The 5,590-nt window shown below is 44.0% G+C and overlaps 1 protein-coding gene across 1 annotated transcript in view; it reads right to left on the bottom strand.

Annotated features, from left to right (window-relative positions):
- The window catches only part of Slc5a1 (solute carrier family 5 (sodium/glucose cotransporter), member 1), a 68,141-nt gene that overhangs the window by 54,628 nt on the left and 7,923 nt on the right, over positions 1-5,590 (bottom strand). The gene's annotated exons all lie outside the window — the stretch shown is intronic.

Genomic DNA, 5,590 nt, shown 5'->3' on the forward strand with positions numbered 1-5,590 from the left:
GGGGGGAAGGGAAGGAGATGGGACGGGATGGGAAGGGGAAACAAAGGAGGAGGCAACAGTGCTTGATAAGAAATGCACTCATTACCTTGCCCATGTAATGGTAACCCCTCTGTATGGTATTTTTACAATAAATAAAAATAAATAAATAAAAAATAAACTTCTTCTCCTGCCTGAATAGCTCATGGTGTTCTCTTCATGGGTTACCTAATGAAACCTACCTATTTAATATACCTTACAAGTAGGTAGCAAGCCTGTACTCATTTCTTGTGTTTGTACCCCTGTCCTGCCACCAAGAATCTTGGAATTTTTAGTTCTGAAAAGAGCCTTGGTGATTCCCTCATCTGACTGTCTCGCATTACAGAAGAGCCTCTTGAGATTCCCAGAGGTTAAATGAATTACCCAGAGTCACAAAGTGGGAAAGCCAAATCCTTTGGCTCTTCCTATGGTTCCCACTCTCCCTCCACCCTGTGGAATGCTTGCCTCTGTCAGCCAAGGGATTATCAGAGGGTTGGCTCAGCCCTGTGGAACCTGACATCCCCATGGAGCCAGCTCCTTCAAGGTAAAAGTATCACCAAACTCCCTTCCCAAAGCACACCCCTCCTCTGGCCTGTGCTGCATGTGTGACTGGGGCCTGGCTTCATTTTGTTTTTCTTTTCTTTTTCTTTTCCCATGGGGCTTGAACTCTGGGCCTGGGCGCTGTCCCTCAGATCTTCAGCTTAAGGCTAGCGCCCTACCACTTAAGCCACAGCGCCACTTCCAGCTTTTTCTGTTTATGTGGTGCTGAGGAATTGAACCCAGGGCCTCATGCATACAAGGCAAGCTTTCTACCACTGAGCCACCTTCCTAGCCCCGGGCCTGGCTTCTTAGTCATTCCTGCTGCCAAGGAGTGGGGAATTCCCCTGCATGTCTGGGCTGTGAACTTCCTCGGTCTTCCTGCTCTCCTATTGTCCTCCGACAGCTCTTAGTACAAGGAGCCAAACCACAGAGCCACAGACAAGGGAAATCCCGACCCACTGGCCAGTGCTAAGTTACCTCAGCACCACGTCATGTGAATCAGTGCGTGAAGCTTGCTCAACTCAGGCTCATCTCAGACTCCTGGAGGCTCCTGGCCTGGCTCCTAATGAAAGTTCATTCCTCCTGCAATTTCAGTCCCAGAGTCCCTTCTTTGCCCCTCAGATGGTCCCTCACTTTTGTCCAAGGTACAACCTCTGTCTTTAAGACTCACTAACTTTAGGAACAAGGCCTTTCTCCTGAGCCCGTGGATTTTCACGATAGCCCCCTCTAAAATCAAGAACTGCCTACCACCTCCTGCCTCTCTCCTCTGTCACAGCTTCCTCTGGTTTCTCTGCTCTTCTGGAGTCCTTCCTGCCTAGATTATCAACCCAGGGCAATACAAGTCCCTCCAGAACTGTCTTCCTTCCCCTAAGTCCCCTGGGATTCTCTTCTGGAAGTTTTTCTGTCTACTCCCCTACACTGGAAGCGAACAGGTTAACAGCTCATGATGACACCTGGAATCCTAGCCACTGCAGAGACTGATATCTGAGGATCGAGATGCGAAGCCAGCCCAAGCCGTAAATCAAAGAGACTCTTATCTCCAATTAATCAGCAAAAAGCTGGACTAAATGCAAGACTCAAGTGGTAGAGTACCAGCTGTGAAAGACAAAAAATAAATAAAATAAATAAAAAAGCCAAGCACGTGTTAGGCCCTGTGTTCACCCTGAGTTCAAGTACAAACACATTTGATTGTATCTAAGACACTATCATGAAGACATATCACATGAAGAAAATGTATTTAAAAAGAAACAACATTGCTACTTATCCTGTAGAATGCCATTGCTTGATTATAAGAAATACCCAAGGGCTGGGAAGGTGGCTCAGTGGTAGAGTGCTTGCCTTGCATGCATGAGGCCCTGAGTTCAATTCCTCAGCACCACATAAGCAAAAAAAAAAAAAGAAAAGAAAAGAAAAAAGCCGGAAGTGGTGCTGTGGTTCAAGTGGTAGAGCGCTAGCCTTGAGCTGAAGAGCTGAGGGACAGCGCCCAGGCCCAGAGTTCAGGCCCATGACCGGATCCAGAAAAAAAAAAAAAAAAGAAATACCCAAGTGACCTTTGTTGCTCACATCTATAATCCTATCTATTCAGGAGGCTAAGATCTGAAGATTGAGGTTGAAAGCCAACTCTTACAGAAAAATCCATGAGACTATCTCCAATTAACCAGAAAAAAAAAAACCTGGAAGTGGTGTTATGGTACAAGTGGTAGAGCATCGATCTTTAGCAGAAATAGCCAGACAAAAGTGCTGAAGCACTGAGTTCAATCTCCAGGAGACAGCACAAAAGAAAATGAAAAATTAACATAACTTCTATGTATATATACTTATTCATATTACAGTAAATCATTCATTTGTTTTAAATGTGGACCATGTATAGTTGTAATTAATGATTTTTCAGTGGTATAAATAGATCACCCATATAAACTGTATTAATGTATTCACATGATCAATTGATCTGAATGTTAAATCGACACAGTTTAATATATACAGTCTCAGGTACCCACTAGTTTCCATCGCTGGAGGCTGCTAAGTGCCCTGTACCAGAAAGAGTTGCATTGGGGAAGTTGCCTTGGCAACTTAAAGGAACTACTGCCTTCTCATTTCTTAGCAGTCCATTGGCTAGCCACTAGCTAGTTACAATATTATGTCCTATACCTGCCTTATCTCCTGTGGTTCTGAGACCTGGCCAAGCTTTAGAAACTATTTATGTAATGGCATAAACTAACTTTGGCAGAAGAATCGAATGTCAGCTTCAATAAGGAAGCAGTACCTTCTGCACAAAAGACAAACAGTGGCCTGTTTTCTTTATTGGTTAGAATAATCCAATCCTGAGTCATGAGTAAAGGAAAACAAAACCCATGAGAAACTCCATGTAAACCACTGAGCCCTACCTGTTTAGGTAAAGCTAATCTCTCTCATCAACTGACTATCAATGGCAAGCCAGACTCAGGCACTAACAGGAAGAAAGACATCATTGCTGCTTCTGACATGATGTGTTGTCAGGAGCCGCTGGCTCACATCTGTAATCCTAGCTACTTAGGAGGCTGAGATCTGAGGGTCATGGTTCAAAGCCAGCCCAGGCAGAAAAGTTCACAAGGCTCTTATCTCCAGTTAAGCAGCAAAAATCCAAAAATGGAGCTGTGGCTCAAGTAGGATAATGCTAGCCTTGAGCAAAAAATGCTCAGGGATAGTATCCAGGCCCTGAGTTCAAGCCCTAGGACTAGAAAAATTTTAAATTAAAAAAAAACTATAATGTATTCCCAGAGCTTATATAACAGGCAAATCTCCTAATCATGACTCTACACCATATCACCTCCCTCGTGGGCTTCTCTCAAACCCAGAGATTAGACACTGGACCTTCCTCCCACTCCCACTAAGTCAGCCCTCTTTACACAAAAAGATAGCATTCCAAGCCGGGCGCTGGTGGCTCACGCCTGTAATCCTAGCTACTCAGGAGGCTGAGGTCTGAGGATCGCGGTTCAAAGCCAGCCCGGGCAGGAGAGACCGTGAGACTCCTATCTCCAATAAACCACCAGAAAACCGGAAGTGGCGCTGTAGCTCAAGTGGTAGAGTGCTCGCCTTGAGCTGAAGAGCTGAGGGACAGCGCCCAGGCCCAGAGTTCAAGCCCCACGACCGAAAAAAAAAAAAAAAAAGATAGCATTCCAGCTTGATTATAATCAATAGAAAGGAGCATAGCTATCTAAAAGTGCAATGATTTATCTTGAAAGTAGTGTGTTTCTTCTGGTTGTATGGGGAGGAGAGAAGAGGTTCAGTACAAACTGAAGTGTTAGATGTTACAGGAGGGCACCAAAGTATTAGATGGGGTGCTCTGTTTTCAAAATAATTAAAGTAAGATGGATACCAGTGGCTCATGCTTACAGTCCTAGATACTCAGGAGGCTGAGATCGGAGGATCATAGTTCAAAGCCAGCCATCTAGGAAAGATTGTGAAACTCTTATCTCCAATTAACAAGCAAAAAGTTAGAAGTGGAGGTGTGGCTCAAGTGATAAAGCACTAGCCTTGAGGGAAAAAGCTAAAGAACAGTGATCAGGCCCTGAGTTCAAGCTCAGTACAAGCACAAAATAATAATTAATTAATTAATGTAAATCTTAAAAACTGCAACTTAATGACAAAGTCCTGTTCCACTCTAATTCATCAAATCTCCCTTGCATACAGTGGCCCCATACAATAGAATGTGCTACAATAAAGGAATGTTCTAGATCTTCCCTGCCCAATATCTAAGATCTGCAGTGTCACTATCCACAAATAGCTAGTAAGCACTTGGAATGTGGCTATGTGCTCAAGGAAAACAACTTCTTTTTTATTTTCCATCATTTCAACTTCATTTTCTAATATAAGCATCTATTGCTACAAATTGCTCTCTTAGTACTATTGTAGCTGCACATGACAACATTTTTAATCTGTGTACACATTCATGTTTATTCAGCTCAGTGAATTTCTCCAGTGCCTTTTAAGAAATTTTCTCTACAAGGCTGGGAATGTGGCTTGGTGGTAGAGTGCTTGCCTAGCATGCATGAAGCCCTGGGTTCAATTCCTCAGTACCACATACACAGAAAAAGCTGGAAGTGGTGCTGTGGCTCAGTAGTAGAACACTAGTCTTGAGCTGAAGAGCTCAGGGCCAGTGCCCAGGTCCAGAGTTGAAGCCCCTCGATGGACAAAAAAAAAAAAAAAAACTTTTTAATAACATTTTATTAGAATACAAACTATATTCATCTACTTGTTGTGAGTGTTTTCATGCCTTATCAGCACAGTTGAATACAGAACATAAAGATCACACAGCTACAAAGATAGAAGCTTTTACTATCTGGACTTACGCAAAAACGCTTCTCAACCCATACCCTAAAACACCGCAACATAGTGTTTTCAGACAATGGTTTGGTAATAAGGAAAAGAAATTATGTCTTGCTGTTGAAAGACCTACAGTTTTGTTTGCTCTGGTGTTATGCTTTGTTGTATTATTTTTGTTTTGTTTTCTTTGACACTATGTAGCTCACTACTGATCCTCCTGCTTCAGCATCCTGAGTGCCAGGATTACAGGTATGCTCAACCTCACTTGGTCCATTATTTCTTCAAGATTCTTGCTGGTAGTGTAAGGTCTGCACAGGGACACCTCCTTATGTCTTGGCTAAGTCTCCACCCAGTATCTGTTACCTAGGTAACTGGCAGGACTGGAAGCAGTCACCTTCCCCTCCTGCTAGGTCACATCCTGGGCCACTTCTGGTCACATGCCTCCCATCTGACCTTAGAAGGGTCCCAGACCCTAAGGTCACATCCGGATCCAGTGTGGCCACACCTCTTCCTGTCCCTGGCCTAGATAAGTTCTGGCCCAGGGGTGGGTCCCCGGGTGCCCCCCCTTCCCCCCCTTTCCTTTTCAGCCATGCTTCTCCACCATGCATGGTGGGGGCAGCAGTTCAGTAAATAAACTTCTCACAACTGCCCAATAAATAAGTGGGCTAAAGACTTAGAGAAACTTCTCTGAAGAGGAAAGAGGATGGCCAATAGACACATGAAGAAATGCTCA

The sequence above is a fragment of the Dipodomys ordii genome, unplaced genomic scaffold, assembly GCF_000151885.1.
Source record: "Dipodomys ordii isolate 6190 unplaced genomic scaffold, Dord_2.0 Scaffold23, whole genome shotgun sequence".
Taxonomy (NCBI): Eukaryota; Metazoa; Chordata; class Mammalia; order Rodentia; family Heteromyidae; genus Dipodomys; species Dipodomys ordii.